Below are 26028 nucleotides of genomic sequence, written 5' to 3' on the forward strand. Positions count from 1 at the left end.
AGCAGCTGCAGGGGGGACCGGCAAGCATCCGCGCGCTCACAGCGCGAGTCTGGTCAATGGACAATAGTTCCCCCAAACAGGAAAGCAAAGGCAGGTAAGCTCCAGGTTCTTTAAAGCATCTCCCCTTTACATATGTCACTTGTGGATAGTCACCTATACATTTCTCCAAATCAGAATCCGTCTTAAGGACATTCCAAAATTTGCCGAGACATTTTTGTACCTCTTTGGACTTATTGTTATACGTGGTGAATCTTATTTTGTCTGAATCATTAAATTCAATATTTTTGTCCTTGATTTGCAATAGTTCCTTTCTGTTGGGTTGAAATACACGCACCACGATTGCTTATTGTTATTCTCATTTAGATAATTCGTTTGTGTGTGCTCCCGGGGCGACGTCTTCACTCCAGGCGTCTTGAAACAAATAACTGAGTTGCACTTCCTGCATGGGATGTGTCCCCCTGGGGCACTACTAATGTCCTATTTTCCTAGGCTCTTAGGTTTATGAATAAACAAACACTTTTCTTCAATATCTGTATAGTAATCTGGACAGCACAGGTATGATGAAGTCAACGTGGGTTTATTGAAGAGTAGATAAAGCAGTTAATAAGGTCTTTCCACAGTCCCACTGGGAGCAGCCTGCTAGCTGCTCAGCCCCATCCATCCATCCAACTGTCACTCTGCTCCAGTCACCCAAGCCTTCCACACATAGCCCACACACCAACATTCCACTCAGAACATTCACACAGGCTGAGCAGCTAGGAGCAAGTAAACATAAGAGGTAGATAGTAATAGGAGAATACTACTGTCTGTCGAATGTATTTTATTCTTCATACATTGTTACTCCGTTTTTCTATTGGTTTTAACCATTTTTGAACGTGCGGACTATTGTTTCATCCAATGCATTTCGGGTTGTTAGTCACCCTTCATCAGGTATTAGTCTATACTTAGTCCTTTTTCTTTCTCACCACAATCTCTCAAACACACGACTAGTCCTTTGTTTATTGTCACCACCCATAGCCGATTCAAAACACACCTAGACAGCGTGATACAACTAATCCACACCTGTGAAGAAGCTTGTGTTACCAGCACATTTGTTAGGTATGAACACTTCATCTAAAGTTTGACAAACCTCTCAGTTTTAACTACATACACGCATATAGTGCGTGAGCGATTTCAACACTGGTGTAAGCATTTCTCTAAGAAGGCACCGTTTTTCTAATCCAGCATTGTTATTGAACAACGCGCATGCCACATTTTATACATGCAAATAACGCATTATTTTTAAATTGAGCACCAATCGAATTGCATAGCAATGATCACCTTTTAAAATATCGAGCACATTTTAACACTTGCACGACGTTTACAAAAATTTGATCAGCACGAAAACCTTCCTTCACGAGTCAGCCAAAGTACGTGTTGCATGAGCATGTATGTACAACACCATTTTCTGAAACTGTTGTTTTTTCAAAAAACTTTCAAAATACTTTATTCAGCATGGCACTAACAACGCGGTTGTCGCATGACGCTGATTAATATCAGGGTAACACCTAACACTAGTAAAACCATCACCTTCACCCATAGCTTTGCTTACAGCATGTAAAATTTAGAACAGTGACAAGAGTACTACTGCTCGTGTTTACGTTTGTCCTCGGACTAACCCCTTATGAAGGGTTACTAACCCGAAATGCATTGGATGAAACAATAGTCCGCACATTCAAAAATGGTTAAAACCAATAAAAAAAACGGAGTAACAATGTATGAAGAATAAAATACATTCAACAGACATTGAAGAAAAGTGTTTATCTTTATTCATAAACCTAAGAACCTAGGAAAATAGGACATTAGTAGTGCCCCAGGGAGACACATCCCATGCAGGGAGTGCAACTCAGTCTATGTACCTGGCCCAGACTCTCACATGTTTCTTGGTACACATCCAGGACACGGACCACCTGCTCCTCCCACCAGCCCAGGAAGACACGCAAAGCTGGGGGCAAAGCAGGTGCCCCCAGGATCCCGAGAGTCTGTCGAAACACCTGGTCATTAAATGAAAGTTTTTAGTCAGGCAAGTGCGCATCATGTCGATTAACATTTCAGTATGGAAAAGAAATTACACTGATCTCTCTTTTAGGAAATACCTACAGGCTCTGATGCCCAGGTCATAAGGAATACTGGTGTATAAACTGTTGACACCAAGGCAAATAAGTAAACAATTATCATTCCTTTTATATTCCTTCTATCAGTCTCAGGAAATCCCCTGTGTCTTTTATGAATGAGGGTACATTTGTGACCAATGGTTGTAAATAATGGTCAACATATCTAGAAGTATTCTCTAGACTGCTCCCCCTTGAGGATACAATGGGCCTACCTGGGGGGTTCAGGTTGTGTTTATGTAATTTAGGCAGCAGATAGAGGACTGGAATTTGAGGAAACTTACAAATCAGGAAATTGAATTCATGTTCCAATAAACCTCTTTCCACTCCCATAACTGTTCCAAATATTTCTTGTTGGCTGTATCTTATACATTTCTAGAACTAATTTCATATCTAGTGTCTCATACCCTCTTCAACATACTTTTCTCTGGATAGAACTACAACATTGCCGCCCTTGCCGGACTTTTTAATGACCATGCTGTTGTCATCCTTTAAACTCTTGATGGCAGCTCTTTGGGAATTAGGTTTATTTGATCATTACATCTACTGTATGACAATTGATTCAGACTCTTAACCACCCCTTTTTCAAAAATGTCAAGGGCCTCATTATTTGCGGTAAAAAATTGATTTAGGCTTAAAACTGCTATTGTGGCTCAGATCTAGTCTGATGTTTTCATTGATTAAAATTAATGTAAGGATCAGGGATAAAAATCTATTGTTCACCTAATTCATTGAGAGTATGTAAAATTTCAAAGTCCCCAATGCATATATCACTTGGAATCACACTTACATTGTTATTAGGAGTTGTTACTCTTGTCGCAAACCACTTTTTGAACCTCAATTTCCTGGTGAATTGAAATAGTTCTTTGCAAGCTTGAGTATAGTTGAATTTGCTTGATGGACAAAAAGTCAGTCCCAGGGCCAGTACATCAGTTTCAGATTTATTCAAAGATTGGTTGGATAGATTGATCAGTCTGTTTCTCAGGTTCTAGTGCATCCATCATTTTAGTTGTGTCCTTTGTCCCCTTGTTCTTGATCCCACGGGGCTCTCTATTGTTCTTCGTTGTATTGCGGTTAGCCTTCTGTCACCTTTCCCTCCGCGACCTCGACCTCCCTGACCGCCTGTCCCTTGTTTGTTCTGAACGGCCATCCTGCCTTCTGCCATGATCAAGAACTCTTTTAAAATTCGGTCTTTTACGGTCATATCTGTCATATTTTCTGCACCATTGCTGCTGGTTGCCTGTTCCGGGGTCCTCATAGTTTCAGGGATAATATATTGCGGTCATCTCCGTTTTCGACCACCGCGGTAACTGTAGATGCATTACCCTGTATAGGAGGGGTGCTTCGTAGGTGATCATACCGTTTAACAAACGTTAGAATTTGTCCTCTTGCCGCCAGCGACACAATAACATGAAGCATGTGGGTATGAAATGTTTGTTGCATCCCTCTTAGAAATCATCAGGTGTGGGTTATTAAAGCGGACTCTTGATAAAATATGTGCGCAAACAATTAGACAAAGATTGTTGGGGTTTGAGAATCAGGTATTGTAAATAACTTTGAACTATTATAGATAACAAGGTATCCTGAGTGTATGATGCACATACTATGCCGAAATGACAGTCTTGCTGTTATTGCATTACAATTGAGCAGGATGGAGCTAAATGATTTATTTGACATGTTACTGTAACGGACTAGTAGCACACGTACACAACGCTGGTCAAACCATGAATGCATTACAATTAGGCCACAAATGGGATTGTTGCACATCGCACTTTATAAATGATATGGTATTGGCTGATTTGAGAATTAACCTTGACAAAGTTGATTTATAATTAATTGTATATAATGAAATTAATTGTATATAATTGTATAATTTTATCAGCTATGCTAACTCCTGGTTGTCGCATTTGTAAATGAAATTGCAAATGTTTTTTGGCTGAAATACGAGTGTATGCCAAAACCAATAGCAACTTTTCCATGCTTATGTGCCATGCAGTCTATTTCTAAGGGAGATTGCTGTACAGGAAATCACTTGAGAAAGGCTTACGGCGAAACGTGTTTTGAAACTAGTGCACAATAAAAGTTACTGTGCAGTCCTCCGGAGTGCCGTTTCTTGGTTTGTTTGCTGATTGCGGCTAATCTACAGGAGTCTATTTGTATATATGTATTTATATGTATGTATATATGTGTGTGTGTAAATATATATGTATATATATATATATATATATATATATATATATATATATATATATCCGTTCACCAATCCCACTGATCGGCTCTGGACGCCGATCCCACAACGCAGGTCCAGACCACAGCAACGCTGAAAAATTAGTTCAAGGTAGTTTTAATGCTCCCAGATCCCCAGCATGACGCGTTTCGGCTACAACACGGTAGCCTTGATCACATGGCCAGAAGGAACCAATACTGGTGTTTAAATACAGTGCAAAAAACAGATTGACGTCACAGCAGTAATGATCAACATAGAAAATATACTGTCCCTTAACTTCCGGAAAACATACTATTAAACATATACATAAATGAATAGATACAATGTTCCTAAAAAGTTCTTTCATGATTCATATATATATACTTAATTCATGAAAATTCTCAAACCATAAATGGTGCATCGGGGGCAAATGTTATACTCATATAAACTTAATCATGAAATTTGTGCAAAATCTATAGTTGGTCTTAACAGTATTTAGTTGCTCAATCTATAAAAAGTGCAAGTGCAAACCTATGTACAGTGCAAAACATACTTCATTCCCACAGTGCAAATCATAATCAACACAAAAAGGACTTTCAAATTCAATTAATAAAAGCAACAAGTCGGACGGCACATTAAACCCTTAGTTATGGGGGTTATATGACTAATGACCAAATAAATGAAAAAAAGCCACACATCGACTCTGGGGAAGTGATAATTCATACGGAATTTTTGTTGTTGTTATTAGGACATAGTGTCCTTATTTCATCAGAGAAACATATATATAAATATATACATCAGGATTAAATCATAACCAGTTCACACCTAAACTCAAGATTGTGAACTCAAATAACTCATGAAATAAAGGGATAAAATCCCGGACTCCTGTCAGATACAGTTTAGGAAAAAATCTGGATAATTTTCCAAAATAATTGAAGAAACAAAGAGAAATATAGACACGTAAAGACATTTCCCATTATAATCCTCCAAACAAACTAAGAATTACATCTCCATTAGGGCAAGACAGAAAGCAAACTAAGACTTATTGAGGCAGCAGATGTCAGATATCAGTTTTAAGCTCCGGGCAGAATATATCTTGTTACCAGATATGATAGTAAGGTTTAGACACAGTATACATAACAGCCAAGTCAGAGAAAACAATACAGATCCTCTCCTGTGTTCATCCCATTTGGGATTCTGGTGTCTTGCTCTCCAGTTGTCTTAAAGCTCTTTCCCTATTTCCTCCCCTGATGTTTTTGGATACAGCATCAATGATGTAATATTTGAGGTCATTCAAGTTTTTGTTGTGAACCAACCCGAAATGCCGAGCCACAGGATAGTTTTTATCTGAATTAACTACGGCCCTAAGATGCTGCAGGATACGGTTAAAAGCCTGTAGCTTCGTGCTTCCAATGTACCTAAGGCCACATGTACATTGGAGCACATAAACCGCAAAGTCAGTACGACAGGTAAAATGGTTCCTGATCTTAATAGGGTTAGGGTCAAAAGTTGAATGGAATTCACTGGTGTTAATACCGAACTTACAGGCCCTGCGTAAAATGCATTTAAAAAAGCCACATTTATCTGATATCCTGTTGTTTTTAGCGACTACCTCTGGGCTTGACCTGACCAGGGCATCCCTCATTGATGGAGCTCGTTTAAACACAACAGAGGGTTCCGCCGGTATTAGAGAGGCTAGGCTGTTGTCAGTTTTGAGCAAAGGCCAGTGCTTTTTTAATATTCCTCTTACCTTCTTTTCATCAGTGTTATAGGTCGTTATTAAACTGATATTACTCCCAGCTGTTATATCAATGACGCTGTTATGTGTCTGAATGGAATTAGTACAATAGAGGTAAGATAGTTCTCTCTATTGAATTCATTAGCCCTATTTCTAGCTTCTTGAAGCAAAGCATGTTGGTAGCCTCGTTCACAGAATCTTTTAAATGCCTCATTTTGACAACTCTCTAGAGCCACATCAGAACTACAGATCCTACGCATCCTTAAAAACTCCCCATAAGGGATACTTTTGATAAGGTGGTAGGGGTGCGAACTGCTGGCGTGCAATATTGCATTGCCAGCTGTTGCTTTTCTGTGCAACCTCGTCTGGAGTGTGCCCTCAAACATAAATTTCTACATTGAGGAATTGGATCATTTCGATACTGATCTGAGAGGTGAATTGTAGATTCAGTTGGTTCTCGTTAATTAAATGTACAAATTCTGTGGCTGATTCCACCAAACCCTTCCAAATCATGCAGATATCATCTATGAAGCGCCAAAAGTGGATTAACTGATTGGGGAAAAAGTTAGCAAGAGTATCCATGAGGACATGCTCCTCCCACCACCCTACATGTAAACATGCATAGGTAGGGGAGAAGCATGCCCCCATAGCCACTCCGCGCAATTGCTGGAAAACCTCTTTATTAAAAAGAAAATAGTTATTAATCAAACATATTTCCAACATTCTTAGCAGCATAGAAGTATGCTGACTATACGCAATGCTCCGCTTCCCCAAATAAAATTTGACAGCATTCAAACCATCCACATGAGAAATACTCGTGTAAAGGGAATTTATATCTAAAGCAATAAGGACAAAATCACTTTCCCATTTTACATTGTTGATTTTGGAAAGAAAATGTTCAGTGTCCTTAATGAAAGAGGGTAAACCTTCCACGAATTCATGCAAAAAATTATCCACATATCTGGAAACGGATTCCAATAAGCATCCCTGAGCAGAAATAATTGGGCGCCCCGGGACAGGTTGAACTTGCTTATGGATTTTGGGAAATAAATAAAAAAAGGGTGTAACAGGGAAATCATTCTTCAGAAACGCATGTTCTTGTTTACTTAGTAAGCCCTCGCGTTTCCATTGATTGAGCTCTTTGTGAACAATGTCTTTGAGAAACTTAATGTCATTGAAACTACTTTTTCTGTAACACGCGGGGTCATTAAGATGTTTTGCTGCTTCATCAAAATACAAGTTCCGTGGCCAGATAACAGTATTCCCTCCCTTGTCCGCTTTGTTAATTATCAGATTGGATTTCGATCTCAACTTTTTGATCAAGTTATTATATTGTTTTTCCATATATCTGATTTTCTTGTTTCTGCGTGTAATGGAATGCTGTAACCCTTTAAGATCTTCCACCACAATATCACAAAATGCGTCGATGTTGTCCTTGGGCATCACCAGACAAAAGGTAGAGGGAGGTTTGAAATTCGTCGCACAAGGTCGATTCATGGAAATGCCAACATTCAATAGGTTTTCCTGAGTGGTGCCTGTTCAAAGTCCTCATCCTGCGCCAATTCATGTGCTACTCTAAGAGCTTTAGTATCCGCAATTTGAAATACATTGGAAGGTTGAGAGTTCTCAATAATGTCACCTGCCCGCACCTGTGCATTTGAATGTTTAAAATGTTTCCTTAATTTCAGTTTTCGAATAAACTTGAAAACATCAACACGTGTTTGCACATAGTTAAAAGAGTTTTTAGGACAATATGAAAGTCCCAAGGAGAGGAGTTGTTGCTCTGCTGTACTCAAAGTTGTATCCGAAAGGTTGATTACAGTGTTGTTATTAGGACCCATAGAGTTACCTTCAGAAAGTGATAATGGCTCATTCATAGGAGTTAGACCAACTTCATCTGCTGACTGAGAGGAGGGGACTAACAGAGTGGTTACCATTTTTTCTTCCCTTTCCCCCTGCCTCTCTTTGCAAAGCCTGATCCTCCTGGATTTCCTCCTTGCACTGCGTTTTTTGTTGTTTGATTTGAGTTTAATTTCCGCTGTTGTTGAGTCGGCGGTCGCAGTGTCTTGAACCTGTCCTCTACGAGAAAACCCAGCTCCTCTGAGGGGTTATATTTAGCAAGTGCAACTTCTTGATTAGACATGCCTGCTACTCCATCATCAGAATCACAGCTACTCGTGGCTGGACTCAATTCATTTTCCGATATCACTTCAGGAAGATTGTCATTAGAGGCTGCGACAATGCCTTTCTGTGTCATGGCCTGCCGCTTTACAGTGTCAAATTTGCGCGCAAATTTGAAAATTCTCCCCGTCTCATAATCGTTTTTGTCACGCGCAAATTTGTATTGCTTCCTGGTGCTTATGGTTTCCTGATGTTTCACCAGTCTAATGTCAATTTCATCCCTGATTTTTTTAATATGGTCTTGATTTGCTTCCTCATCCAACTCTTTATTTAATAGTTCAATTTCCTTCAGAATCTCATTGCGGTCAATTTCCGCATATTTGATAAGTAGGCAAACCATGTTCATCGAGGCATCAAGGTTCAATACAGCCCATTCTTTCAACATAAGGGCATTGGGGTTCTCAAAAGACGGCGCTATGAGTACCCTCAATCCCCTTGGAACACGACCTACTTCTTTGTATTGTTCCAGAGAACGTTTTTCCCACCATTTTGTGGTCTCAGTTCTTTACAAATTTCTCGAGCTTCTTCAATTTACTTTTTAAGTCCGTAGCCACTTCCCCCGGTTTCGCCGGGTTGTTGTTAGTTTTCAATGCCGGTAAGTTTATAAACATGGCGTCCGCCAATGCTGCCCGGTTCCGTAAAGCCTCTGCTGGATCTGACATTCTTACGGAGCAAAAAAAAACTACCATTTCCTGGACCAAGGAAATGCAAATGGACAAATCCTCGGTGCTTTATGAACAATGAAAGCGTTATAATCCTTCTCTCCCGCTCTAATGGTAAACACAGCCTCAATAGCCACCCTTCGCCGGCTTACCCTGCAGGTCACACTCAGCACTTCTTCGACGTTCTCCGACTTCTCCTAACTGCCGACAACGGAACCGACAAGAGTTCAGGCGTTAGATTTTGGGTGAAACCATGTTTATGTGCCATGCAGTCTATTTCTAAGGGAGATTGCTGTACAGGAAATCCCTTGAGAAAGGCTTACGGCGAAAAGTGTTTTGAAACTAGTGCACAATAAAAGTTACTGTGCAGTCCTCTGGAGTGCCGTTTCTTGGTTTGTTTGCTGATTGTGGCTAATCTACAGGAGTCTATTTGTATATATGTATTTATATGTATGTATGTATGTGTGTGTGTAAATATATATATATATATATATATATATATATATATATATATATATATATATATATATATATATATATATATATATATATATATCCACGCTCACTCTCCACAGTTCAACGGAGCACTCTTCAGCGGGTGCGTTCGGCGGTCGTGGAATCCCGCTAACATAAAGCTCAGTCACGGCTTCGTAGTAGCAAAATGAACCGCACTCACAGGGGGGGAACGTTTCGGTAAACCTCTTTATTCCGTTATGAACAGACTCGTTTCGGCGTCAAGCCTTCTTCGGTGTCCATGCCACCAGGAAGTTAAGACTTTAATAAAGTTTTCATCACAGCTCACAATTCATCAACATAAAGAAGGGACAACAGCCTCGGTTGAACGTGGGCGCCATTTTAAAATGCTGTTCCGTATTCATTTACTATGCCCAGTAGCATGCTTTCTCGTAACGTTTATACATAAATGCAAGCCTGCTAATCAACCGAGGTCTTAGTTCATTATGCCGTGTATCGGCCTTGTTCCCTACATACATTATGAGTAGAGAACAGCAAAACACTCCCATACCTAATATTCTCAGTGCCATATTTCTATTGATAAGTTGTATATGTGGAAACCACAAAAGTATGGGGTGGTAAATCTCATTACGCCGTATATCGGCAACTGTCCCTTCCAAACAAAGGCTGTGTGCTTTCAATGTCAATTTACAATAAAGATCAAATGAATTAACATTAGTTCACAGTTTTGCAAATAATTACACCCTCCTATTACTGCTATTCAATGCTTTTCTCTTTATCCTTATGAAATGAAAGGAATCTTGTAATGCGCGACTAAAGCCCGAAGGCATCAAGGCGCCTACCAACAAAACCATAAGAGCAAATAAACAGTAACTACGGGTACGCCCTAGCAAATAGTCAAGTTTTCAAGGCCTTTCGAAAAAGCAGAGCGGAGAGCTGAGATTTGATTTCGCAAGGAAGAGTATTCCATAACTTAGGGGCGATAGAAGAAAAAGCCCTACCACGCCACTTATTCCTGCGGAAGTGGGGTACAATAAGCAGATTCTTTGAGGAAGAGCGTAAGTCTCTACCCGATACGTAGGGAAGCAGCAACTTCTTGACACTCCCCGCCCCCTTACAAGAGAGTGCACTATAGGTGAGGCAGAGTTTTGAAAGTAATCCTCGATTCAATGGGTAGCCAGTGTAAGCTCTTCCTTGCTGCTGTTGCGGACTTCTGGGAGCGTCCAGAACAAATTTGGCGGCCGCATTTTGGGCAGTCTGAAGACGCTGTAACAGGCTCTTATTCATGCCGGTGTATAAGGCGTTACAGTAATCAAGTCACGAAGCAACAAGTGCTACCACCACTTGCTTCCGCGCCTGATGAGACAGATATTTTATTTTTCGGAGTATTTTAATAATACCCCAGCAGGTGGCAACCGTTCTATTAACCTGCAATGTCATGGAGAGAGCGGGGTCAATCAGCACTCCCAAATTCCGTGCCGACTCCGTAGGCGTAGGACAGTCTCCCAGAGAGGACGGCCACCAATCAGGTGACCAGATGTTCTTGTTAGGACCAAACACCAAGATTTCAGTCTTCTCACCGTTCAGCTTTAATGAATTGTGAATCATCCAGAAGGAAACTGCTTCCATGCAGTTCCTAAAGCTGACCGGCGACAGGTTACCCAGGTGGGAAAGGGACACCAAGATCTGAGTGTCATCAGCATACGAGACTACCTCCATCCCAAAAGATCTAACAAGCCTGGCAAGCGGGGTCACGTAGATGTTGAACAGGGTCGGACTTAATGCCGACCCCTGTGGGACCCTGCATTGCACCGGTAGGGATGGAGATAGGAACTCCCCCAACTTGACCCTCTGCTCTCTCTGGTCCAGAAAGGAGGCCAGCAGACTCAGAGCCGTCCCTTCCACCCCTATCTCCCTCAGGCGAGATGTTAGAACCGAGGAGGACAGGGTATCACAGGCGGCTGTCAGGTCCAAAAGGTCCAGGACGATGGAATGTCCCTGGTCTACCTCCATACGGATGTTATTCAAGACAACCGTGAGAGCTGACTCGGTACTATGGTGCTTCCTGAAACCATGTTGGGAATGATCCAAGAGTCCCGAGGAGTCCAGAAAAGCCGCCAGATGTTGATTGAGAACTCCATCATCTTTGCCGGAGCTGGAAGCAAAGAGATGGGGCGATAATTCTTAGGCACCTCTGGATCAAGTGTAGGCTTCTTTAGGAGGGGCTTGACCACCGCACTCTTCCATTGAGATGGAAAAATGCCCTCTCTCATAGCCCTATCCATGATATCCAACAATAAGGGCAGTAAAGAATATCTGCACTCCTTCAGGACTTTAAGGGGGCAAGGATCGAGAGGGGACCCCGACTTTATCCTATTTAGGAGCAGCTCAAGCTCCTGATACGATAGAGGAGGAAACTCCGACAAAGACATTGGAGTGGTGGATAAAACTTCCTTCAAGGGCAGAGCGGAGGGGACGGGCGGCAGAGAAGTAACGGATCTTTGTGATTCAAGATCCGAATAGATGTCCGCGATCTTCGAATGAAAGAAACCTGCGATTTTATCGCAGAATTCCTGGGAACTTACTACAGGGTCCGGCATCTATAGCGTACAGAGTGTGTCCACTATTTTGAAAAGCTCCCTAGGAGAAGAGAGAGCCATTGTCCGGTTAGCAAAGTACTCTTGCTTCACTCTGAGGATCACCCTCGTGTACTCCTTGAGGAGATTCTTGTGCTTATCCCTCTCCTTCATAGCCCAGCTCTTCTGCCAAACCCTTTCTTGCTTCCTGCACCTATGTCTCATGAGCCTAAGAGGCTCCGAGAACCAGGGTGCCGAAGGTTTTTTACTCGCAGAGTAGCAAGAGGACAGGGGAGCCAGCACATCTACTGCTGCACTAATGGCTTTGGACAGTTCCGAAGCAGCAAGATTAACATCCTCAGAGAGATCCGCTTTGTAATTTTGCATCAAAGGAGCCAGCGAGGCACTCGTAAATTTTTTAAAGTTGCTCCTAGATTTAATATGACTAGGGGCACCAGTCTTTGCAAGCCGCGGGGCAATCTGAAGCTCCATAGGGACGGCAAAGTGGTCGGACCAGGTCAATGGGATGGGAACATCTATTGTGAGCCTGTCATCATTAAAGAATACCGCATCCAGTATATGGCCCGCCTGATGAGTGGGATGTTTGACCAATTGCACAAGATCACACGCTGATAGCGAGTCCAGAAGGGCCAAGGAGTCTTTGGAGTCAGGATTGTCTAGGTGAAAATTTAAATCGCCCAGGACAGTCAGATTGGCAGATCCGAAATAGGGCTCTAAGGCCCAGATGTAGGTAAACAATATTTACCGATTCTTAAATACCGAATTTTACCGATTCGGTAATTAAGAATCGGTAAATATGAAGGGTGGACATGTAGGTCCATCCAGATGTGTATTTTACCGATTCGGTAAATATCTGTATTTACCAAATCGGTAAATACCGACCGGTAATGCTCCATTCATTCCTATGGGCTTTGAAGCCCATAGGAATGAATGGGGCATTACCGGTCGGTATTTACCGATTCGGTAAATACCGATTTTGACAAGGGTGCAGGGGGTGTCACTTTGACACCCTCTAGCACCCCCAAAAAAGGTTCGGGGGCCATATGGCAGGCATACCTGCCCTAAGGGCAGGTCTGCCTGTCATATGGCACAGGTGTGCATGCACACATGTGCATGCACACCTGAATCGGTATTTTAACATCAAATACAATTTGATGGTAAAATACCGATTTTGTAGGCCTTGTGGGACTCAGAAGAGTCCCACCTACATATCAATTTTACAGATTCGGTATATATACCGGTCGGTAAATTTACCGACCGGTATATTTACCGAATCGGTAAAATTACCGATTTGCCCCGTTTCAGTCCCCCTACATCTCGGTAGCCAAATACCGGTCGGTAACGGCCGAATTCGGCCGTTACCGACCGGTATTTGGCTACCTACATCTGGCCCTAAGATGTTAAGAAGGGCCTGACTGAAATCTATCCTGGGCCCAGGTGGTCTATACACCAAGATGCCAACAAAAGGAGCGGCATCCGGAGATTTTATAAGATAGTGAAGGGCTTGAAAAGAATCGGAGGGCCTGGATAGTTGAATAGTATGACAGGTATGAGAGGTCTTATAAAGGATACCAAGGCCGCCTCCTCTACGCACCACTCTATCCAATCTAACTAAAGAATACCCATCTGGTACAGCCTCTACCAAGTCCGGTCCCGAGGACTCAGTGGCCCATGTTTCGGTGAGGAACACTCAAGTGGGCTTTCTTGCTGTGACAAAATCCCGAAAAGAGATGTTATTCTTCACTAAAGATCTAGTATTAATCAGGAAGCCCGATTCCTTCCTGGAGGGCGGCACAGGGGAGGTAACAAAAGAAAGGGGAGGTCTGAGGGAGCAAGCTGTCGATAGATTACCACGAAAATTAAAACAATTGCAATAAAAAGCATCCCGGAGAGTGTCCGGGGTGCAGGAGAACTGGCATGGAAGCCAAACAGCTCTCAGACGAGTGAGATCATGTTAAGAATATAGAGGAACTGCCACGGGAGGCATATCAGATACACCCGAAGTCCGGAGTCTCCCGCTCTTTAGCCCTTCCTTAGCGTGGACGGGCGCAGACGGGCTGGACTCTGGCGTGACTCCGGCGTCACTACGGCGCAAACGCTGCCCGTAGAATGGCTGCTTTATATGCAGGTCAGTGTGTCCTTATGACAGCTGGTCTACTAACCCAAATGGCGCCGCCAGGCGTCCAAATCTCCCCCCAAGATGGCGGCCAAAGCGAGAGGTGACTCAAGGGACCCGCCAAAGCACGGTGCTTAAACAATTATGATGCAGGTGAGGGGACGGCGCAGAGCATAAAAGCAGGGTAAATACAATTTAAAGTAAACAAAATGCAAACACGGGGATTTTTAAAAACGCTATCGCGTTAGTGGCTAGTCTGCCCTGCAGCGAGCTATTCTACTGTCAGGTCGGGCGTACGAGGAGAAACTAAACAGGGGAGCCCGCCTAGAATGCCCAACTTATATGCAGGTCAGCGTGTCCTTATGACAGCTGGTCTGCTAACCCAAATGGTGCCGCCATGTGTCCAAATCTCCGATGCAGGTGAGGGGACGGCGCAGAGCATAAAAGCAGGGTAAATACATATACTTATATAGTCCTCAAAGTCCCTCATGTAGTCCAACAATAAAACTATGTTAAGATCGTTACTTAAATTAAATCAGGTCACATTCAAAATTACAAATTCAATACGTGAGATGTCACAAAGATCCTACAAGTCATGAAAATCATAAAAATCACTGGTGGATGCTGTGTACACATAAACTACCTGCTATGTACAATATATACATATAGTGCATACACAATATATACAGTATATATGGTATGTACAATATCCACCGATTTATATGTGGGTCCTTCCAATTATATACACTTATATATATTTTTATATATATTTATGTCCATCATTGGTGTGCAGATATTCAATTAATACACCACAAATAAGTATATACATATGTACACAAGTATACACCTCACTGTCTACAATACTGATCTAAGATCAAAGCCCTCTATTTGCCCAAATGCACTGCTAGTTCCTCTCCACTGTTCAGACCTCTTGGGGATTTAGACCTAATATCTATAATATACCTGGACTCTAGGCGGCGTAGCTTTCGTAACCTGTCGCCCCCTCTGATGCTATTAGGGACTAAATCCGAAATATTGCAGTTTGCTTCTATCGCTTTGATGAAACTCAGCAAAATGCCTTGCGACAGGATGGAATGGATCGGCATTATCTATTGCCCTCAGATGTTCCAAGATCCTAATTTTAAGCTGGTGTATAGTGCTGCCTATATATCGCAAACCGCATGGGCAAACTAAGCAGTAAACGGCATAAGAGGTGCTGCACGTCATGAATTAGTCAATTGTTTTCAGTCTCCCTGTATCCAGTAGATTGTATGACAAAACCTGTTTACTCCCTGCTCAAGCTTTACATTTGCTACAGGGAAAGAAGTCCCTCATCTCTCTTAGAGTCCCTGTTTTAGGTGTAACTTTCTCAAGGTGACTCCTAATCAGCATGTCTCTTAAAGATCTTGCCTTCCTGAATGTGACCAGGGGATGTGCTGGTAAATCATCCCTGATAATTAAATCAGTTTTAAGGATATGCCAGTTTTTTTGCAGCATTTTTGTAAGATGATTGGCCTCTGTAGAATAGGGGGTAATCATACGAAATTTCCCACCTATTTTATTAGATTTATCTCTCTGCTTATCCAGCAGAAGTTCTGTTCTAGGTATTTGTCTTACTCTACTGAGAGTTTTTTCAAGGGAATCCGGATTGTAACCCCTCATCCTAAATCTACCGATACAATCCGAGGCAGCCGCCTCGAAATCTTGGTCTCTAGAGCTATTCCTCCGGAGTCTTAAAAGCTCCCCATATGGAATACTCTGAACCAGTTTAGGGGGATGGTTACTACTAGCACTTAAGGTAGAATTACCAGCTGTAGGTTTACGGAAGAGTGCAGTCTGTATTCTGCCATCGTCAATGAACACTTTTAGGTCCAAATAGTCAACTGTTACTGGGCTAATGGTACCTGAGAAGTGTAGACCACACTCATTGTCATTCAGGACATCGATATACCGACGAGCCGTGACAACCGTCCCCTGCCTCACGATGAAAAGATCGATATACCGATGCCACTGAACTACTCTGCCCCTGTCTGGCCCCTGGCACAGCCTAGGCACCTGCTCCTCCCACCTGCCAACGAACAAGTTTGCATAGCTGGGGGCAAAGCAGGTGCCCATTGCCGTGCCAGAGGTCTGTCTACAGAATTGTTCCTCAAATAGGAAGATGTTGTTCGACAGACAGAATTCCACAAAGTCCAGTATCATCTCATTATGCTGGGCATACCATAACTGACGTTTTTCTAAATAATGCCGAACGGCAATCAGCCCATGCTCATGTTTGATACTGGTATACAGACTGGTAATTTCTAGGACCATAAGTAGATAGCTTGAGTCCCAAGAAATATCAGTGATTTTATTCAAAAAGTCCTTCGTGTCTTTGTATGACTCCAGTTGGACTACAAACGGAAAAAGGTCATTGTCAACAAACAGACATATGTTCAGTAAGGCCGTTAACAGAAGACACGATCGGCCTGCCAGGTGGATCTTTGCTGTTCTTGTGCAATTTAGGTAGGTGGTAGAACGTTGGGATGGTCGGATTGTTGCTGCGTAGAAACAGATGTTCATCCGTCCCCAGCATACCCATGTCATACCGTTTACGCACAAGAACATGGTATAATTTCACACTGTGTTTGTAGGCATCATTGGTGGTACTTTGATAGTATTTGACATCAGACAGCTGTCGGATTGCCTATTGACGATAGTAGTCTCTTGTGAGAAAGACCACATTCCCACCCTTATCCGATGGTTTGATAATAGTCGTCTTTCATGAGGTCCTGCAGTACTGCTCTTTCATCCGAGGTGATATTTCCTGCTTGCATTGTCTTGCTTCATTCTGAATTTCAGGAGATCGCTAATCATGGCCTCCGAAAATGTATCAATGGAATCCCAAGGCATCTGAGGATTAAAGAGTGATGTTGGTTTAAAGGGACTCTCCTCCCTATCTTGCTCGATTTCTTGTGCTATTGCTTTTTCTGCCAACATTCTTTGAGTGGCATGTTCATCTCGTTCTTCTCTTAGATCCTCAAGAAGTTCAATTCCTGCCAAGCCTTTACCAGTCAGAGTGCCAGTTGCTGTTAATCTCTGAGATGGCATTTTGATGTCTTTAGTATGCGGTCTCAATTTAAAATATTTGTGTAACTTGAGTTTACGAATGAAGCTAAACAAGTCTATGCGAGTCTATGTATACTCCAATCGACTGCTGGGACAGAAGGTCAATCCGAGTCTCAGAAGTTTAGATTCAGTATCTGTCAGCTGCCTGTTTGTCAAATTAACCACCGTTAAATTCATTGTGCCGTTTAACGTCTGTTCATTTTCTTCTTGTTCCTGCTGGTCCAGTTTTGCACTCTAACTCTCCCTCTTCCGACCCCCGCTATCTCTACGGGTTTTTCGGTGTGGTTTTCTGGGGGTTTGTTTTTTCCACCCCGCAACCAAGACTGTCTGATCACTTTGAATTTGTTGCGAAAAGGGACAGCTTTCCCTCTTCCTTCTCCTCCACGATTAGTTCGTCGCTAGACTCGTTCTCGGTGACCTCAGATTCAGAGGTTTCAACTCGTGGTGCTGCCGTTTGTTGAGCCCTTCAATTTACTTCTTTCCTGGGGGCATAGAACTTTTTGGCAAATATTAAAACCCGGCCTTGTAGATAGTCGTTCTCATCACGATTGTACTTCTCTTGTTTTTTTGTCTTGATTTTCTGTTCGTATTTACTCAACCGCAGTTTCATTTGTGCTTTCAAGTCTTCAATCTGACTCTTGTCTTCTTCCTTGTCCAGATCATCTTCTAGTGCCTTAATTTCCACTAGTGCCTTGTCCCTATCACTCCAGGCATGTTGAACAAGGATCCTCGGGTCCCCTCACAATAATGGGCTGTATGTTCTGCCCAGTCGGTAAGGAGTTGGGGGTCCGGGTTTTCATAGGATGGCACTGTGTATACCCTTAATCCCCGTGGGAGGCGTTTATCATCAATATAACTCTGCAAGCTGGTGGCCTCCCACCACTTTCGTATTTCACGTTCGTATAGTCTCTCCATTTTTGTCAACGTCATTTAGTTTGCTGCTTGGTTGCACTGTCACTGGTGCTATTTGCAAAGCTGCTCCATCCTGTTTTTTTTAACATGTGCCTTGCCGCTTCGCGGCGTGTACTTTCACAGAACATGTCAACATCCGGTGTCTTATTTCATGCGGAAGAAGTTTGCCTATTCCGTTCCCTTACCCCACGCTCGCTGCTAATTATGCTGTCGCTGATAAGGCTCGGCTCACCTTCGGGTTTGCAGTTGCTTTCGTTGCATTCAGCAATCTTCACCGAGAAATTCAGTCCCGAGGGCGCCGTTAAACAGCTGCAGCGGTGCTCCGTAATAAATGTCCACGCTCACTCTCCACAGTTCAACAGAGCAATCTTCAGCGGGTGCGGTCGGCGGTCGTGGAATTCCGCTAACATAAAGCTCAGTCACTGCTTCGTAGTAGCAAAATGAACCGCACTCACAGGGGGGAACGTTTTGGTAAACTTCTTTATTCCGTTATGAACAGACGGGTTTCGGCATCAAGCCTTCTTCGGGGTCCATGCCACCAGGAAGTTAGGAACTTAGTCAAGTTTTCATCACAGCCCAAAATTCATCAACATAAAGAAGGGACAAAGCAGCCTCGGTTGAACGTGGGCGCCATTTTAAAATGCTGTTACATATTCATTTACTATGCCCAGTAGCATGCTTTTTCATAACATTTATACATAAATGCAAGCCTACTAATCAACCGAGGTCTTAGTTCAAAACTTTTGTGGTTTCCACGTATACAACTTACCAATAGAAATATGGCACTGAGAATATTAGGTATGGGAGTGTTTTGCTGTTCTCTACTCATAATGTATGTAGGGAACAAGGCCGATACATGGCATAATGAACTAAGACCTCGATTGACAGTGACAGTGCTTTCCTGTCCTTTCTCCCTGTGCTGGCACTGTTTAGGCAGCCTAGTGACAATGCAGGCACCCTTGCACTACGGTGCAAGGGTGCTTCCATTGCATGCAGGATTGTTTTTGTGCAGGAAATAGCTCCTTCCTGTACAAAAACAATCCAGAGATGCTTTTTCCTCATTCTGTGTGTGCTGCAGAAAGAAGCACACATAGAGGAAAGAGGAAGGAAAAATAAAGATATTTCTCCCCATTATGCCTCCCATGGAGAGGTGTAAGATTTTGGTGTATTCCTAGGTTAGGTTTACAAGTCCTTGACAATCTGGGAATGCATCAAAACCCATGGGAGCTGTGTTGGAACACCCACTGCAATGCCTTTCTTACGCAGAGTAAGGCAATGCAGCAATGTATGCTATGTTGCATTACTCAATATTTATCTAGCCCTCTAAAGCGGATTTGTTTGACTTCATAAATATGACTTGGAGCTTTGCGTTGTGCATGTACCACGTTGTGTGGTGCATGCATGACGAAGGCCCTTGTAAAAATGCCCCTTATTTTCATGTTTGTGCAAATCTTGCATTGCTGATCCCTGGGGAGTTGCACTACTATTGCTGGAACACGGCCAATGGAGGCACCAGTGGGTGAGGTGGACTGGCCTCAGAGGTCCTGTGACCTTAGTGACAGAGTCACTGTTGCTGTAGGATGTGCTGCTTTGTAGGCCTGCCAGCAAGACTGGAGATGAACTTCAGTATGGATTGTGTTGGACAGGCCTTCAAGGTTAACTCACTGGCCACTGCTAGGGTCCACCAGCTGGTGCTAAGAGACCACGGCTTCTACCGTCTAACGGTCCTTCTTACGTTTAGTAGGGGAATGGGTTCCCTCAGGTGAGTAGTCTGGTGGACTGGTCATGACTGGTCATGCCACATCGTCTTCCCCCCCGAGCACCTTTTTGCCCCACTGAGAAACTTGCACTGCCTTCAGCTACAACCCAATTGTGCCCCATTGTAAAAACCTGGATGTGGCTCAATTCAAATTATGGACTGCTTGAAAAAAAGTAATTACATCCTGGAAAAAGCAAACACTCCTAGAGAATGCAAGGTTGTGTAAAGCATGCAAAATATCGACAGGAATGACATGGTTACCTTAACGCTTTTACACTCGTTCTGATATTAATAAGTCTTTTATACTCTGAACGTTGAGGACATGAATACAGGTCCCCTCCTGTACAGAGGTGTGCCGTGGTTGCAGTAGTGGACAGCAAGAAAGGGGTTAAGCAAGGCCCAGAAGAAAAAAGGGACTCTTCAGGAGAATCTGATCTGACTCGCAGAAACCCACAAGGGCCACTCCACATTCATGTCAGCCAGCTTGCTGCTGTAACATCAGTGTCATGTGCTCAAGTGTCCTGCAAAGGATGCCTTTTGAATTGTCCAGCTTGGCTAACTCTTCTACCCACAACAAACTAGAGAGAACTATTGAGAGTAAAAGGCAAAATTATATTTTCATTTGGGAGGTGAAGGATGCATCCAATTTTCATTTTTCTAGTGGTACAATAGTATGTCCGTGATGCTGTAAAGCGTTGCAAAAAAAAGTGCAAACCTAAGGGGTCCCAAAGGCGAAAACTATTGACTTTGCCAATGCTTGTTTAGATATCTCATTTGCTAAAAGCGGGCACTTTTAATCTATCTGGGGAATGTTTTTAATAATAAATTTAATTTGGACCAACTAATTGTGGCTAGGGTTCACCACACCAGCAGAATATTAGAGTGTCTGTTTCGCTTTGATTGCAAGCTTGGACATAAGCCGATAGCGGAAATGCTAACCTTATACAAATCAAAATGTCTGTCAGTAGCTACTTTGGGGCATGAGTATGGGGTCACCATAAAAGGTTTCAGATTTTAGAGAAAACATTTTTAAAAAGACTATTTATGATTCCTAGCTGTTCTTCAACTGGTGGAGGAGTGTGGCTCACTGATTAGAGCGGCAGACCCTGATGCAGAGGTCTGGCCCGGGACCAGGGTTCAATTCCCGACGCGGCAGGGTCCTGAGCCCAAAATGTCCACAGACTCGATAATTCTCGCCTCGGTGCCTATTCTAATCATGGGGTCCCACGCTGCAGCTCTGGGCAATAGTTGCTTAATCTCCACTACGGCGGCCCACCCGCTGCGGGATGCTTGGCTTTCACCCTGGGGATACCCAGTAGGGGTTATCTCACAGGGAAAAGCCAGGACGGGTTCCCAAGGCAAGCGCCTTGATGCCTTCGGGTGATACGTGCGCTATATAAGTCGCAATACATTTACATACATACATACATTTACATACATTTACATTCTTCAACACTTTTCTGTCACCCTGAAGTGGGTCTGGATTATGTAAACGACAGGGTAAATATTGCCCCACTGATTTTATGGGGGAAGATGTGGACTTCAGAGGACTTATTATTCTCAAGAAGTATCCTTGGAGATTGCATGAATCTTGATAACGCAATATCACTCCCCTGGCTTTATGTCTAAGATACTTTTTAAAGAATATGCTTAGAACAATACTACGATAATCCCGTTCGTATCCAACATGAAACTGTTCATAAAAAATGCATATTGTATTGAATTAGGTATGTCTAATCAGGATTGTGGTATACCACATCATGCGTATCTAAGTCAACAGCAATCTTATTTGTCTTTTACTATGCATGCTCAATCACGTTTCCTTATGACTAAATTTCGTCTTGGCACATTGTACTTTCTTGTGGCTTACCCCAAACAGGCAGGTTGGTGTGAGAGACTAACCCCCTGTCCTTGCAATAATTTAGCCCATCAGAGCACAATGCACTTTATGCTGTTTTGCACACTTTATAAAGACCCAGGACACGTTTTCCTCTTCTGAAGAAAATCCATCCCTGTTCTTATCAGGAGGGTTTTAATTATTTGCTATTTGCAGCGCTGTGTTTAACTTCGTTAGAATTGCTTTTTCAATTAGGATACGCTATGAATCTTAAAATTAATTCCAGTTTTAAGTGATTTTAGGGTTCTTTTTAATATTTTGTATAAAATGTGTTGTAGAACGATAGAAGGCTTTTAAATCCGTTAGAATCTGCGCTAGGGTAATATGGCTTAGGAAAGGCAATATGTGTACTGTATGTCTAATTTCTGAACATAATTATTTTATGAATATTCTGTTTTACTATTTAATGTATGTATGCAAACTTTCATGATTCGATTGAATCAAATAGTTATCTGAACTGATAAATTTGAATTATTCCCAACTCAATAGTTCATGTTTGTACCAATATTCCCACCTTTCAAGGAAACAATCATTCACTTCTTCATATTCCAGCCTAGTTACTTTCTTGTAGCACTCAATGTTTAATTGCTTCAAGGCTTCTTTACAGTATAAGTCTTGGCCCCAGAGCACAACATTGCCCCCCTTATCCGAGGGCTTCACCAGTGTTGTAATTTGGCAACAATTAGGTTAGCATTAACTGAAGCCATCTTGCTTTTAGTCTGGCAGAAGCAAAGGAGACCTGTAGCACATGCCTAAAGAGAGGCTCTAGTACTGTCAAGCTCTCTCCTAGTACCCTAGGTGGAGCCGGGTCACGAGGGGAGCCTGACTTGATACTTTTACATATGCTATGAAGGATTTCTGGGGGGGGGGAACCGTGAAACTTTGTAAGCATACCTCCACAGAACATACTCCTTCCCTTTCTACAAAATCCTGTCCAGAAGTCACGTTTCCAGAGAAAGTGGCATAGATGTCTTTAATCTTACCCGAAAAATAGTTAGCGATTTTATTGCATGTTTCCACTGAGTCGTTTTGGGTAGTGTTGTCATTGGTTAGCACTGAGATCTCCTTAAAAATTTTAAAGAGCTCCTTAGAGGAGTTCTCTGCTTCCCCAATACGACATTTATAATGCATGGCCTTAGTGGTACGTATTTTGATGTTATATTCTTTTTGTGCTTTTTTGTAGTGAGTTTTGATTGTGGGGCAGAAGTTTAGGCGCCATTGTCGTTCTAATTTTTTACAAATGGATTTCGCAGCCTGTAACTCAGGAGTGAACCATGGGGCGGTTTTCTTTCTGCTATTAGGTCTTTTACTAGTACGTATGGGGGCAGTGCTGTCTATGGCATTTAAACTACGTTCTTCTAACCTACTATTTGCGCTTTCGCAGTCCGTGCCCCCTGGCGGCCCTCCTAGCTCGATTTATTTTGTTAAAGGCTTCTTGTGAGAAATTTTTCCATTTCCGACATTGGTAACGGTTATTATTGTCTTTCTTTGTCTCAGAGTCTGATATCCAAATGTGGAAAGGAATTAAAAAGTGATCTGACCAGGGTACCGGTAAGGGTGGCTGAACTTTCACTCTGTTCCAGTTCCCGAAGACAGGGTCCAGTAGGTGACCATGTTCATGGGTAGGGGAACAATTTTTTAGGTCCAATTGCAGGGCCTGTAGCTCTTGCCTGATGTCATTTGCCTCTTTATCGAGTTGGTCGTCAAAATGGACATTCATGTCTCCTAGTACCATAATTCTGCTCTTCCTTATGGCTAGGTGGGCAGCTGCTTCCGCCAGACTAGTGGTAAAGTCATAGAGCCTGCCTGGGGGTCTATAGACAAGAATACCCGATATAGAATGTTGAGGACCAAGTATGATTGTGAATAGACCCGCTTCACAATGGTCAATCTGCAGGGGTGATAGAGAACATTCCAGTGGAGCTTTGATCGCTATTGCAATCCCTCCGCCCCTCCCCTCCTTCCTATCCAGTCTGGAGAGAGAATAACCAGGTGGCATGGCTTCTATAATTTCGGGGTCAGAGTGTTCTCCTAGCCAAGTTTCTGTTATAAATAATATGTCAAGTGCTTCGTCTGCAAGTAGGTCGTGGATCTGATTACTATGTTTGTTAAGTGATCTACAATTTAACAGTCCTACTTGTACCCTTCCTTTGTCCAAGTCTTTAGTCGAGTCTTTAACAATTTTAAAAGGACATACGGAGCAGCTACGAAGGGATGTCGCCTCCATAGTATGCCAGCAGGGTGCACTAATAGACGGACATAGATCTAGCAGTACCTGTCTTCCGTATTGTATGTGGGAAAGCCCAGGCCAACCAGGGGTCGTGGCCCCGTGCCCCGTTCGGCCTCGGACGGGCGCAGACGGGCTAGACTTTGGCTCGACTTCGGCTGCTTCCGGCGCGCGGTCGCTGACCCACACACATTTAAGGGAAGGTAGGACGCGGCGGACCGGGGCGGGAGTCTAATGAGTGCGTGCTCACAGCGCTTTTCAGTCAGCCCACAGGTGAGGCGCAATCAAAATACACAGTATTACACACAAGAATTCACAGTGAACATTAAAATTAGCATCCAATCGCTAAAGTTAAAAAAACGCTCTAATTCAGCGCTCGCCATGCAGTTTTGTCTTACAGCGCAAAGCAGATAGTCAGCCACTGCCACCGGCTAGACTCGTCTCCACTCGTCTCCACTCGTCTTGTATTTCGATCAGCCATTTTGTTTACCATGTGCTCGCCATGTGCTCTGTCCTACCTTCCTGTTAACTGCTCCTGAAATCTGCCTAAAGACGAGATATAATTAGCCTCTCCTACTTCGCACGTGCTCAGTTGAGCTTACAGCTGTCCCCAACTTGTAACTGTCAGGATGTGACCACCAGAATTAGTAACTGTTTAGCTCTTCCCACTTGTTGACTGTACATTCTCTGTATGACCTTATATGTACCTAAAACCAGCATTTGTACTTGTACTGCCTTCATTTGAGCCCCTGTGTGGGTATTAAAGGACCAAGCTCCTTCCAGTCAGTGTGCTACGTCATACATTACTGAAGGGTGTTGCGTGAATGTAGTTCCAACTCATGAGGTTTAATAAACTCTGTATTTTCTATTCCAGTTTCTGTGCCAACTTCTTCCTATTGGTCTGAGGAATCCCTTGCACTGGTAGGCCTTCCTGAGGCTCACCACCACACCAAGGTATCCTCATTTTGTTTTAACTTAGTTACAACTCTTTGGATTTGAGCACCCTTGTAATTTGTCCTCCGTTCTTGTTTGCTTATTTGTTGATACAGATGTCTCCGATCACCACTCACATTTTCCGAGTAGACATCCAAATTATCTCTAAGCATTTGGCGAATGTAGCATGATTTAGGCCAAAAAGGGGTTCGATCAGAGTCCATTAACTGTGGAATCGAAAGATCATTAGAATTTAATCGACTCTCCACTCCGGTCAGATCAGGTTGCATATGCTCATTCTGTAATGCCCACAGTTCCTCCAATGTAGGTCTATCCATTACCGTTAAAGCATTACTCACGGTCTGAGACTCCTCAATTCGGGGCACTGAACTATCTTTAAGGTTTTTGTGCAATTTAGACAGTTTTAGTTTTTGGACAACTTTATAAAAATCCATCCTGCAATTGGTGTAGTTGTATTCTTTATTTCTGCAATACGAGAGGCCTAGCTCCAAGACTAGTCTATCCTCTAATGAGAACACCCTATTGCTCAAATTGATTATCGTATTGCTTGGGGTAATTTCTTTGATACCTGCTTGACATTGGAGCGCATTAGCCTGTTTGGCCCTCCTGCAGCTTCTAGGATATCCTTAACGCCATCTCCGCTGTCTCCTTGTCCTCTGCCCCTCCCCCGACCTCTTATCGCCTGATGGTCAGTCATTTGGTCCAGTTGTAAAAAAAAGAATTTTTCAGTTATATTGAACCTGATATTTGTTACCCCTATTCATGTAGTATCATCCTGCTCAACTTCTGATCCTGTATCAGAGCTAACTTCACTCTGTGAAGCATCTTGGTGAAATGTACTTGCCCTTTGAACATTTTGTCTCCGTACTGGGTCAAATCTCTGAGCAATGTATAGATGTGACCATTTTCATAGTCCAGGCAATCGCGGACAAATTTTGTTGCTTTTCTGTCCTTCATCCTTTTTTCATACTTTTCCAATCTGTTTTTCAAGTCTCCTTTGAACGTATTTATTCTGGTCTGATCTGCATTCTTCTCCAAGATAGTGGC

The sequence above is a fragment of the Lissotriton helveticus genome, chromosome 12 (genome assembly GCF_964261635.1).
Source record: "Lissotriton helveticus chromosome 12, aLisHel1.1, whole genome shotgun sequence".
NCBI classification, from domain to species: Eukaryota; Metazoa; Chordata; class Amphibia; order Caudata; family Salamandridae; genus Lissotriton; species Lissotriton helveticus.